The sequence below is a fragment of the Bubalus bubalis genome, chromosome 6 (genome assembly GCF_019923935.1).
Source record: "Bubalus bubalis isolate 160015118507 breed Murrah chromosome 6, NDDB_SH_1, whole genome shotgun sequence".
In the NCBI taxonomy this organism is placed as follows: domain Eukaryota; kingdom Metazoa; phylum Chordata; class Mammalia; order Artiodactyla; family Bovidae; genus Bubalus; species Bubalus bubalis.
Window position 1 is genome coordinate 91,390,668 of NC_059162.1, and position 13,714 is coordinate 91,404,381.

The following is a 13,714-nucleotide window of genomic DNA, read 5'->3' on the forward strand; positions in this document are numbered from 1 at the left end:
CCACCCCAACACAATGTCCCTGCTGTTCAAGCCTGTTCTCACCCACTGCCTCACTGAATCGTCACAAGGCAGGCAGAGGGTAAAGACCATTTACCCCATTTTATAGATGAGGAAAGTGAGGATGGCAAAAAAGTCATAGAACAGCAGTCAGGACACCTGAGTTCTAATCCTCTCTGCTTCCCACCTAGCCAATCCCCACTCGTCAGTTGAGTTCAGTTGCTCAGTCGTGTACAATTCTTTACGACCCCATGGACTGCAGCACGCCAGGCTTCCCTGTCCATCACCAACTCCCAGAGCTTACTCAAACTCATGTCCACTGAGTTGGTGATGCCATCCAACCATCTCATCTTCTGTCATCCCCACTCCTACCAGCCTCCTATTTCCTGTTTTGTGAAACAGAAGTCCCATTCATTGTTGTCTACGTGCCTGGAGGCAGGATCTTTGCCTTGTCATTCTGTTCATTCATTCACTCACTCATTCATTCTCCAAGCACTTCCTCTGTATTAAAGTGAAAGTCGCTCAGTAGCGTCTGACTCTTTGCAACCCCATGGACTACATAGTCCATGGAATTCTTCAGACCAGAATTCTGGAGTGGATAGCCTTTCCCTTCTCCAGGGGATCTTCCCAACCCAGGAATCAAACCGGAAAGTCTCCTGCATTGCAGGTGGATTCTTTACCAGCTGAACTGCCAGAGAAGCCCCTCTCTCTGTATTGGACCCTCTCAAACACTGAGCTTATAAGAAAAACTGGGCCAGTCCTTTGAGAAGCTCCTACTCTAGTTCTCATGCTTAGAAGTACCTGGCACCCAGTAGGACCACATCAAAGATGTATAAAGGGATGTCTAGAGGCAGACTTGAGTTCAAATCCTAGCCCTGGCCCTCAGAGCGCTATGTGATCCTAAGCAAGTCCCCTTTCCTCTGAGCCCCTTCTCCTCCAGCCCAGGGGAGACTGTCAGTCTCCAAGGTATCTCAGCCCTGGTTCCAGGATTCTGGTGTCTAATCTTGCAGGGCTCTGGCATGGCCAGCTGAGCTTTCTAACAAGGAAGCTAAGGAGCTCTGTCACTTGTCAGGCAGGAAATACTGTGCTCTGAGAAGGACGGAGCTCCCACCCTGGGGCTGGCAGAGGAACCAGCCCCACTGTGCTGTGGCCCCACGTCCCTCAGAGACAGGAGCGCTGAGCCCCTGGAGCATGGGCCGAGGGGAAAAGCAGCACAGCCTCCAGACTCCAACTGCTTCCTGGGGCTCCAAGGCAGTCTGCCACAACAGGGCAGGCCAGGCCAGGCAGCCTCCCAACCCCCTGGTGGGCAGGCAGCCAGACAGGGAGGACGGGGCATGTGGGGGCCCAGCAGGATTTGGCCAATGAGGCCCCAGGGCCCAGCCACTCCTCTCAGGGCCAGTCACGGGGAAAGCAGAAGCCCTGGACAGAATCAGGGCCTGGGGCAGCCAGGAAGGCTGAGCCAGGACAGCTGACAGGGAGGACAGAGCCCGCATGAAGGTGGGGAGGGCATCTAAGGGGCAAAGACGTGCACTCTCAGACAGCAGCCATGCCAGGCACTGGCACTCGGCCGCAACAGTCCTGGCCAGATTGAGTAAGCCCAGATGAGGCCCCAGCCGGCTACACTATGGGCTCTGTGTCCCTTCTCCTCAGCCAGAGTCATGTGACAGACCAGCTGGGTCAGAGCAAGAAAGGCCACCTTGTCCAACCTTTTCATGGCTGGGGACACTAGGGGAAAGGCTAAAGTAAAGGGGAAAGCCTCTTAGGCCACAGGGCTCCTTCTGGGCAACTGGACAACCGGCCCACACAACAGATTTAACCTGGACTTCTTCTGTCCCCCAAGTAGCCAAGCTCCAGGGATTCAACTTCCTCGAACTCTTGGTCTGCCCCCCACCCCTCAGACCCCACACTCTGATGCGCTCAGGCCCCTGCACTGCTCACTCACTGGGTTGCCTCCACAGCCAGTTCACAGGCCTCCAGTCTCTCCACCTCCTTCCAGGTCTCTACACAACACTGAAGGGCTCTTTCCAAAACCCAAATCACCAACTTAACAACCATAACCTACCACGTCCTGCCTTCCGGGGAAGCTAGACCCAATCCATACAACTGGGACCTTCCAGGGCCACACAGACTCTCCTGAAGGGCAAGCCTGAGGAGGCAACTCTCCTGCTCAAGATTTCTCAGTGGCTCGCCATGGCTCTTAGCGTCAAGGCCCTACTCTGTAGCTCCTGCCACTGCCCCCGCAGCTGCTCTCCCAGCTCCAGAGCACACCTGGTTTCTCAGAGCACGCTCTCACGACCGCTGCCTAGGACCCCTCCATCTGTTCTACCTGCCAAGTGAGTCCTTCCTCCTACCCCCTCTTCAGCGCCCCTTCCCCATGCCTGCCTCCTCCCCAGGGAGAGTCAGGGCCTCCCCGGACCCTGCAGCCTCACTATCTCCATCACAGCCCTGACCGAGGCATGCAGCCAATGCTCTCACAGCCACCTGCCCCAGCAGACAGGCACTCCCGCAGGGCAGGGATGGACACAGGCCTGGCACAGAGCAGGTGCCAAATTAATGCCCACAGGAGAGGAAAAGAGTGGTGGCAAGGGCAGGCTTGGAGCTGAGACTTGAGGAAGAGGACAGTCTGAGGTACAGGAAGGACTGGAGAAGAGTAGAAAACAAAAGCAGGAACAGCAGGGGCTCTGGCGACGGAGTGGCTAGGGCAAAGGGCAACAGGTGGGAAAGTACTAGGCACCTGTGTGGGTGGAGACAGAGGCGGGGGTGGGGTGTGGGGCAAAGAGTCCCCAGAAACCAAAGAAAACCCCGGGAGAAAGGTGTGCCCTACAGGGATCAGCAGGAAAACGTGGAGACCAGCCAGCAGAGAGAACATCTCAGGGACTTCCCTGCCAATCCAGTGGTTAAGACTCTGCATTCCCAATGCAGGGGGCATAGGTTCAATCCCTGGTCAAGGAACTAAGGTTTCCCATGTCACTAACCCCCACATGTCACAACTAGGAGCCCGTGCTCCACAAGAGCAGCTCACACACACCACAACTAGAGAAAAAGCCCACGTGCTGCAAAGAAGACCCAGCCCAGCAAAAATATAAATAAACCAAAGAACCACCTCAAAGAGCAGGCCTGGAACAGAGGAGGCCCACCAGCCCTGGAGGGAAGGAGCTAGCCTGGGTAACCCCTCAGCTCACTCGCCATGCCACAGGGCCGTGCACAGCCCCTGGAGATCAGCCTGGCCTGGACTCAAGTCAACTAACTCAGGTGACTTCAGGCAGGCTGCTCAGCCTACCTCTGTGGGCCTCCGCTTCCATAACTGCAAGAAATGGGATCATAATACCTACATCCAGGGTCATCATGGGGATGAAATTAAAGATCAAGTGTTCACAGCTCCTAGTATGCACCTGCCACGTGGCTAACATTTACTGAGCACTGAGGTTAGCATTATAAAGCTGAGTTTGGGCTTCCTACCAAAATATAGCTGGGAGACTCCTAAACAGAGTTCAAACCAGACTGTTTACACAGTACTTTCTCACGCATGAGTTCACCAGAACTTCGTGGCAACCCCGTGAGGAGGCAAGACTGGTAGCCAGTTTGAGAGGTTCTGTGAGAATTCAAAGAACCAGTGACAGAGAAGCAGGGATTCAACTGCAGGGCAGGAGACCCTACATGGCCCTGCTCATCCCACTCTCCCTCCCAGGCCTCTCTCCAAGGGCTGGGGACTGGAAGGAGGGCCGGGGGGTTGGGGGTTGGGGAGAAGCACCTTGGCCCACTGCCAGCCAGGCCCCCAGAGAGCCAGGCCCTCCCAGAGTGTGAGGGAGCTGCCCAACTTGGTTCCCTGTCCCCACAAACGTGGCTCCAGGCTCTCAGCGCCACCAGTCACCTCCCAGCAGTTTTCCCACTGGCAACACAGAAGCATCTGTCAACCTCCTAAACACCCTTCATTCCTATTCCCTGTCTTCTTCCCCGAAAAGGCTCTGAGGCAGCCTGCACACGCATACACCCTGAGTATGTACAGAGGCCCAAAATGTAAACAGCTAAGGAGCCAAATAAGGGAGGAGCAATTACGTCAGGAATGCGTGTGTTGTGCTAAGTCACTTCAGTCGTGTTTGACTCTTTGCAACCCCATGGACTGCAGAGTGCCAGGCTCTTCTGTTCATGGGATTCTCCAGGCAAGAATACTGGAGTGGGTAGCCCTTTCCTTCTCCAGGGGGATCTTCCTGACCCAGGGATCGAACCCGGGTCTTCTGCATTGCAGGCAGATTCTTTACCCTCTGACCCACTAGGGAAGCCACGTGAGGAAACCAGTCGCACAAAGATGCTGCCATAAAGAATTTCATTTGGCCTTGAGATTCCCAGTAGACGAGGGTAAAAAGGGTAGTAGTGGGTACCAAGCTCTGAGATGAAAAGTGGGTGCACTTGTGTGTGAAGCCAGCACGAGGGCTGGGAGGACATCGATGTTCCATAGGCTGCTGATGGCCTTATGTCATCAGATGACACCTTCATTCTAGAAGATAATTAATGGTCTCCAGTGCCCTGTACGCACATCCTCATTTTACTTCTAGCTACAGGGTGTATTGGCACTTGACATTTTTCAAGATTTGGGGGTGAGGAAAGTAGAGAATTAAACCATTATTTCTTACTAAGAACCTCCTAGATGCCATTCATTTGGTTAGCACTTATTGAACATCTACTATATACCAAGTTGTACGCTAGGAGCTTTCACATGTCTTCTCTCAGTAATTCTCATATAGATCCTACAACACACTGTTATTCTACCCATTTCACTATGAACAAACCAAGGCTGTGAGAGCCAGTGTATTGCTTCTGAGCACCTCAGACGTGACAGACAGAATTTAAGACAATCCCAGAAGATGGAACTTCCCTGGGGATCCAGTGGTTAAGACTCCATGCTTTCACTGCAGGGGGCGCAGGTTTGATCCCTGGTGAGGGAATTAAGATCCTGCATGCTTGCTGTACAGCAAAAAAACAAAATAAAATAAAAAATTTTATTTTACAATTCCAGGGAAGTTTCCTGGTGGCCTAGTGTTAGGATTCTAGGCTTTCACTGCTGTTACTTGGGTTCAATCCCTGGTGGGGGAAACAGATCCTGTAAGCTGTGTGGTGTGACAAAAAAAAAAAAAAAATGCAATCCCAGACCTACCAGCCAAAGCCCACACTCATATCTCCACAGGCCTTGGAGATGAAGAGACTCTTCCATCTGAAACTCAAGAGAGGGAAGGCAAACCAACCCATGTCACACAGCCAGTCAGTGACCAAGGAGAGAAAAGAGGCCAGTACCCTGAGTCCCTGCCCAGACCCCACAGCCTAGGGCAGTCTGGTCAGCTTTTGTGCTCTCCCAGTGAGGACAGAGGGGGATGGGAGGGCCTTCAACCTGTTCATCCTGCCCCTGACCCTAAATCTGACAAGAAAGGAAGTGGGGTAGCGGATATAATTGAAAGTGTGAGCTAAGCCCACCTCTTTTGGAGGTAGAGCTTCACGAGGCATTTCCAGTTTAGTGCCTTCCTATAAAACTCAATATAAGTGGAACTTATATCCATCAACTTATCATCTTCAGGAGACCTTGGATAGTTTATTTTGCCTCTCTGTGCCTCAGTTTCCTCATCTGTCAAATGGAGCATTTAACTAGAGAGTCTCCAAGAACTCTTTTCAAACCATGAAATTGTTTGGCTTATGGGAGGACCTCCTTGACAAGACTCAATACTTTGGCCACCTGATGCAAACAGCCGACTCATTGGAAAAGACCCTGATGCTGGGAAAGATAGAAGGCAAGAGAAGGGGACCACAGATGATGAGATGGTTGGATGGCATCACCGACTCAATGGACATGAGTTTGAGCAAGCTCCAGGAGTTGGTGAAGGACAGGGAAGCCTGGTGTGCTGCGGTCCGTGGGGTCACAAAGAGGTGGACATGACTGAGTGACTGAACAACAAAGGACTTCCTTGACAAGACCCACAAGGCCCTCCAGCCACACCCCCAGTCTTGCTCACACCATATACCCCCAGACAACTGACCGTCTCTCAGTTCCTCATACCCCTCAGGCCGCTGCTTACTCCCTGTCTGGAGCACTCATCCTCTCCTCTCCACCTCCATAATGACTACCGGTCCCTCGGCTCCATTATCTCTCCCTCTATCCTCAGGCTCCTGGCCCCAGGAACCTCCACTCTGCAATGTTCTCCACTGTGACAACATTCATTTAACTGTGGGAGTATTTGGTGGACACTGGACACAAAGATCCATCGGCAGGAGCCCTCTTTACTCCTGGTGTCCACGGGGCCCAGCACAGAGCCTGGCTCACTGTGGACCAAATGAATGAGTTGGTTCAGAGGGTCTCCAATTCTCAGTGTCACCCCATGTGGCAGAGAGAATGTAGGCCATGAAATCAAGAGAAGTTCCCCACTAGAAGTGCTGACCTCTCACCCCATCCTAGAACAGTCGGAACATCATCTGTCTGCCTCCACCCCCAAGGGTAAAAATAGCTTGTCTGAAATCTGACACCTGCGTCATCTGGAGAATTCCTCCTGCCCCATTAAGGAGTCAGCCAAGGGCCAGAGAGGGCAGGGAGGGCATTTCCTGAATGCTTACCCATTCCTATCTCATCCGATCCATAAGAAACATTTGAGGTGTTATCACAGGCAAGGTACACAGGCGATCCAGAGAAGTCCCAAATCCAAGGTCGCCCAGAGCTGAACCACAGAGCAGGGATTAAGTGAGGCCCCCTGCCTCTATCTACAGGGCAACCCTTGCCTCTGCACCAAGAGTGAAAAGGGTTTGGAGATAGAGAACGACTGCCCGCTGGTATGGATGGGGAAATGGAGGCTCACGGGCTGTCTGCCCAAGGCAAAAGGGCCTGAACTCCGGCAGTCCTTAGGTAAATTAATGAGAAGTAGAGGACAATCCCCACCCCATCTTCATCCAAGACTAGTAAGGGTTAAAGGAGATGCCAGGGACTTCCCTGGTGGTCCAGTGGTCAAGAATCCACCTTCCAATGCAGAGAACACGAATTCGATCCTAGTTTGGGGAACTAAGATCCCACGTGCCACAGGGCAATGAAACCCCCATGTCATAAATACTGAGCCTACTACACACCACAACTAAGACCCGATAGAACCAAATATATACATGTTTTTAGAAACAAATAAAGGAGATCCCGAAACTAAAGCACCCAGTTAGCTGTGAGGTGTGGTGCACGTATGAGGGAGGCTGGAGAAGATGGAGCAGTTGGGCAGGACCAGACTTGTCCTTCCTCCAGCAGGCTTATCACTGCTGGGAAACGAAATGCGGAGATGGAAGGCGGCGTTTGGAACGTGCCTTGTAAACCTCAGTGGCTCAGCTCTCCTTTCATTTCAGCACTTCTTGAGTCTGAGTAGGGCCTGCCCGCAGGGACAGGACAGCCCGCACAGAGCAAGACAGGGGTTACTTGGGAAATGCTGCTACACGGAGGGGTAGCAGGGGCCTGGCAACCAGGCAGAACCTGCAGGGACTGGCTGTGTGGGGCCAGGATTCAAATTAGCCTCAGCCAACATCCTCAGTTCTGCTTCTCTACACTGTTTGGGCACTGTTCCTGCAGCATTTCGCAGAACAACAGATGGCACATGAGCAAGTTTTTAAATCTCTCTGGCCCCAACTTTCTTGCTTATAAAATGGAAAGGGATGCAGGGGAGACTGACAACAATCACGCTCCCTTGTTTAATTACTTGATATGTGCAGGTGGGGCGCCAGGCATTTTCTGCGCCTTCTCTCTCAATCCCCACACAGCCCTAATAGTTAAATGTTGTTATTATTCCTATCTTACAGATGAGAAAACAGGGGCTCAAAAAGGGTAAGTGTCATGCACATACACACACACACACACAATCATTAGAGCCAATAAAGGGCAGTCAGGACTTGGACCCAAGTCTATTTAACTCAAGGGCTAAGGCTAGCTGGGCGCTTCGCTGTAATTGCCTCTCTCTCGTCTGACACAGCAGAATGTTTACTGCTGTGTCCCCAGCATTCAGGCCCTTTCTCACCCACACATGCCAGGCGGGACCCCTAGGGAAGCTTCCTCCCCATGGACCTTCACACCCTCTGCAGGAAACAGTGATGGCATCATGACCTCCTCCCAGCATAGTCCAGCGTCCAGGCACTTGTCCTGCTGCTGCTGCTGCTGCGACCCCATAGACAGCAGCCCATCAGGCTCCCCCGTCCCTGGGATTCTCCAGGCAAGAACACTGGAGTGGGTTGCCGTTTCCTTCTCCAATGCGTGAAAGTGAAAAGTGAAAGTGAAGTCGCTCAGTTGTGTCCGACCCTCAGCGACCCCATGGACTGCAGCCTACCTACCAGGCTCCTCTGTCCATGGGATTTTCCAGGCAAGAGTACTGGAGTAGGGTGCCATTGCCTTTTCTGGGCACTTGTCCTACTAGACGCTCAAAGTCAGCAGCCTGTGAAGGAGAGAGGTGGCTATCGCCAGAGTGGAAACTGCAAGCTCTCTGTCAGCCAAAAACTGCTTTGTAAATCCTCAACTCTCTGGAGTAGGAAAAAACCTCATGGACGGCTACATATGCCCTCTCAGACACAGATATCTCAGTTACCACCACCACCCTGCCCAGTGACTGTCCAACATGAGCTTGCTTGCTCTCTGAGACAGGAGGCTCACTCCCTGCTGATGTAGACACTTCCCCTGTGTCTGCATCCCCTTCTGCTGACAGCAGGTCTGCCTGTCAGAGTTCTTCTATCTACCCGTCCCCAACTGACAGCTGCCTCCCTGCAGCTTTCTTCCTTGGAGCTGTTTGCCACCTCCTACCCCCTACCTCCAGCAGACCCCAGAAAGGTGCAGGAAGGGTCTGCACACAGGCAGTCTGACCCCAAGTGTGACTGGTCCCCACTTTGCAGCCTCTCAGGCAACCCTCTCCAATAGTACCCAGCTTGGAGCCCACATTCACAGGCAATACCCCTCCATGGGAGCCCCTGACAGTGGGGTGGGCCCTTCAGGATTGGTGAAGAGGAGGGCAAGCCTTTCTCCTTCATCAGAGCCCTTCATGCTCCCCCTGCTAAACAGCCAAGACTCCTGCCTGACACCGCCTCCAAGTCACCATGGCAACGGGTAGCCAGGCGATGGGCCAGGTCCAGCCATCCTGCAAACAAGCCCATTTACCTTGGAGCTGGAAACACCAGTTACAGGGACCAGAAGTCCTCTCCAGAAGGACAAAGTTGGGAGGGAGAGAGAAGGAGAAGAGGAATGGAGGGGAGGAGAGATGGGTTACAAAGAGAAAGAGGGAAAGAAGGGAAAGAAAGAGAGGAAATAGAAAAAACAAGAGGTCAAAGAATGGATGCTGGTAGGGAACAAAGCAAGTGGAAGACACACACACACACACACACCAGAGAGAAAAGTGAAGAAGGCAGGAAAGGGGCCCCCTCCCAACCTCCCCCACTGCTCACATTCCTCAAGCCTGAGCTGCTCTCAGCCCTTTGGGATTCTGGCCACAGCTGGGACTTCCTGCCCCAGGAAGCTAACAGCCCCGTGGCCCCTTGGAGGCCCCAGTTGCTGCCCTGGGCCCTGCAGTCCCCTCCGCTGAGGGATAGCGTCTGCCCTCCCCAGCAGGTGGGGCCCCTGTCCCAACCCCAAGCAGCACTTACAGGCTCAGTCTCCTGCTCGGGTCCCCATAGTTCCCCTGAGGCCCAGCCTGTCTCTGATCACCAGATCTCCTGCCCCTCCCCTCATACTCCAACTTCTTGCCCTGAGAGTGTTCAAGAAATCAGTCCCAAGCAGAGCAGAGTGGCAATAATAGGTGTGACTTCATCCACAGAACACACTTCCTTATACTGTGAGAGGAATGGGTCACAGAAGGAGGTCTACCAAAAGGACACCAACCCTCCAGGGGCTGCTTCTAAGGCCCGAAGTCTGGAGGTGGAAGGGTGGGAGTGAGAACTGGGCCTGGCCTGCTTCCTGGTGGATCTGCTGAGCTGAAGCAGACGGCCCAGTGGCTCTCTGCTGGGCACTTACCATGTTCCAGGGCCTTCCTCAGCCTCAAGCTCTTTGGCTGTAAGACGGCCTTATCATTCTTGGCCTAGTCTCATCCCCACCCCCACGTGCCCTGAACTGTCTCAGAGGAATCTGAGCCCACAAGAAAGGCTTGTTAAAGAGGGATGATCAGGGCAGAGAGAGAAAAAGGAAAAACAGGAAGGCACAGGGGGCTGGCAAGAGGAAAACAGACTGTGCTGGAATCTTGGCCCAGCCTCTGTGTCCCTGTATAATTAGTTAAGCCACTCTAAACCTCACTTTGCACATCTGTAAAGTGGGAATAATAATATCATAGTGAGGATTGAAGAGTGCTTAAAAAGTACCAGCTTTCCATATTATTAAAAAGTCAAGGCATTTGTATCATTTTTTTAGATTCCATACAAAACAGAAATAGACCCATAGTCATAGAAAACAAATTTATAGTTACCAAAGGGGAAAGGGCTGGGGAGGAGGGTAAGTTAGAAATTTGGGGTGAACAAATATACACTAATATTAATATAGAGTCCCTTAGACAGCAAGGAGATCAAACCAGTCAATCCTAAAGGAAATTAACCCTGAATAGTCATTGGAAGGACTGATGCTGAAGCTGAAGCTCCAGTCCTTTGGCCATCTGGTATGAAGAGCCGACTCACTGGAAAAGACCCTAAGGCTGGGAAAGATTGAAAGCAAAACGAGAAGGAAATGACAGAGTATGTAATAGTTGGATGGCATCACCGATTCAACGGACATAAGTTTGAGCAAACTCTGGGATATAGTGAAAGACAGGGAAGCCTGGCGTGCTGCAGTCCATGGGGTTGTAAAGAGTCAGACACAAGTTAGCGACTGAACAGCAACAATTAATATATGTAAAATGGATAAATGACAGGGACTTAACTGTATAACACAGGGAACTATATTCAATATCTTGCTAACCTATAATGGAAAAGAATCTAAAAGTATAGAGGCATTGTCGAAGGACACAGGAAATCATCCTAACCGAAGAGCCTGTACTGGTCCCTAGGATAAGAGATGCCCACTAAAAGTGGCTAGGCAGCCTTGGCAGAGCCCACAGAAAGCTTCGGGGCAAGGACCCAGGCTTCGGGTGGAGTGGAGAGCTGCAGGAAGCTCCCGGCAACGGTGGGGATCAGATGGGCCTTTCAGCCCCACCCCGGGACAGTCACTTCCAAATAAAACATGCCATCTGTCTACCATCAGGGCTTCATTTCAGCCGTGGATCAAGATGTTGAACAGGATGGTGTCTGTGGCACTCCATAGGGGCCTCCCCCAGATGACCACTCACAGTTTAACCAGTCTCAACAAATTCTCATCTCCCAGGCCCCTGAAAGGCTCAAGATGCCTCACTAAGGAAATGGTTTCTTGGAATAGAAGGCAGTGATCACTAGAAACCAGCTTGGGTTTATGGGGAACAAGGCATTCCAGGCACAAGGGAAGAATTCACCAGGGCAGGAATAGACATATTTTTGCGTTCGCACAGACCCAGAATATTGTGAGTGTTCAGTAGACGTGAGTTAAATTGAACCTGGGAGCCATCTCCCACATTTGTGTGCTGTGTTCAACATTTGGTTAAAGGACTGAATGAAGACACACTTGGTCACACATGGCCACCTGAAAGGTTGTAACTTTTAGATAGAAAACCAAACAGATGAAAATGAATGAGAGTCATGCTATCAACCTGCACTTAAGTTTTTCTGTTGCTGTCACTTTGCTCTAGGATGTATGTGTGCTTGGGCTTTCCAAGAGGCTCAGTGGTAAAGAATCCGCCTGCCAATGCAGGAGACGCAAGAGATGCAGATTTGGTCCCTGAGTCGGGAAGATCCCCTGGAGCAGGAAATGGCAACCCACTCCACTATTTTTGCCTAGAAAATTCCATAGGCAGAGGAGCCTGGGGGGCTACAGTCCATAGAGGGTTGCACAGAGTCAGACACAACTGAACACAGATCACATATATGTGTGCTGGGGTGGCGCCAGCTTCATGGTTGTTTCTGCAAAAATGGCCTCATGGTTTCCTCCATCCACAAGCTCAACAGTGACAAGTCCTGCTGCATCCAAACGGGGCCCAAGGGCTGCTGGAGGCCTCTTTGGAGGTGAGAGGCAGGAACGTGTTCAAGACAGGAGTGACTGGGTGGCAGGGAAGAGACAGCCTCTCGCTGGGGTACGGCAGGCAGTGTGAGGCCCAGCCCAGCGAGGGGGGAACAGAAGGGACAGCGGGTGGCACAGGGTGGACAGTCAGGCAACAGGAGGGACAGCGAGAGGGCCGGGCTGCATATGGCCTGGGTGCCAGGCCTCTGGCTACAGATGTGAGGGCTGGCTGAGTCAGGACAGGGGGGTCCTGGTAAGGAATAAAACCCAGACTAAACAGGAGTGGACGAGGTTAGAAAGAGGCTAATTCTGGCTGGGGATCAACAGCAATCTTTTTTAAAACTCCATTCCTTCCTTCAAGAAGATACTGGGAGTACAGCACTGAACACCAACCCAGACTCTCCACTCACGAACAGACAATAAACAAAGGAACAAGATCATTTTAGAGTGAAAAGTGATATAAGAAGGAAAATAGCGAGGAGCACTATTTACAATAGCCAAGTCATGGAAGCAACTAAGCGTTCATCAACAGAGGAATGGATAAAGAAGACATGGAACATGCATACATGGAATATTAGTCATAAAAAAGAGTGAAATAATGCCATTTTCAGCAACATGGACAGACCTAGAGATTATACTAAGCGAAGTCAGGCAGAGAAAGATAAATATCATATATCATTTATATGTGCAATCTAAAAAAGTGATATAAAGGAACTTATGTACAAAACAAATAGACTCACAGACATAGAAAACAAACCTAAAGTTACCAAAGGGGATGGGGGTGGGGTGGGGATAAACTAGGAGTTCGGAATGAACAAAAACACACTACTATATATGAACTAGATAAACAAGGCCCTACTGTATAGCACAGAGAACTATACTCCATGTCTTGTAATAACTTATAATTAGAAAAGAATTTGAAAAAGAATATATATGTATAACCCAATCACTTTCCTATACACATGAAACTAATGCAACATTATATATAAACTATATTTCAATTCTTTTTGTTTTTTAAATATTTCAATTTTTAAAAAGAAGAAGAGGGCTTCCCTGGTGGTGCACCTGCCAAGGGACATGGGTCTGATCCCTAGTTGGGGGGGATTCCACACGCCGCATGCAGAGCAACTAAGCCCGTACTCCACGGCTGCTGAGTCCTCACTCTAGAACCCGCAAGCTACAACTGCCGAGCCCACGTGCCTAGATCCCATGTTCTGCAACAAGAGAAGCCACTACAGTTGAAAGCCCACACACTGCAAGGAAGAGTAGCCCCTGCTCACTGCAACCAGAGAAAGCCCACGCAAAGCAAGGAAGACCCAGTGTAGCCAAATAAACAAAAATTTTAATAATAACTAAAAAGAAGAAAAACAGCAGATGTGAAAGAGAGACAAGGTGGTGGACCAGAAGGGGCTAATTTAGATTGGGTGATCAAGGAGGGTCATGGCCAAGATCTGAATGAGACAAGCAAGAATGACTGAGCAAGGCTCTGGGGGCACAGGGTCCCAGGCAGGGGAGCAGAGTGTGTAAAGAGCCCAAAGAGGAACAGGGACAAGCTTGGCTGCCAGAGGAGCAGTATAGTGGGCAGTGAGGCTGGAGCAGTGTCAGGGAGAAGGGAACAAACTAGTC

General features: G+C 51.2%; 1 protein-coding gene across 6 annotated transcripts in view; it reads right to left on the minus strand.

The window, feature by feature from the left end:
* ACOT11 (acyl-CoA thioesterase 11) overlaps positions 1-13,714 on the minus strand; it is a 49,289-nt gene that overhangs the window by 26,692 nt on the left and 8,883 nt on the right. The window lies entirely within an intron of this gene.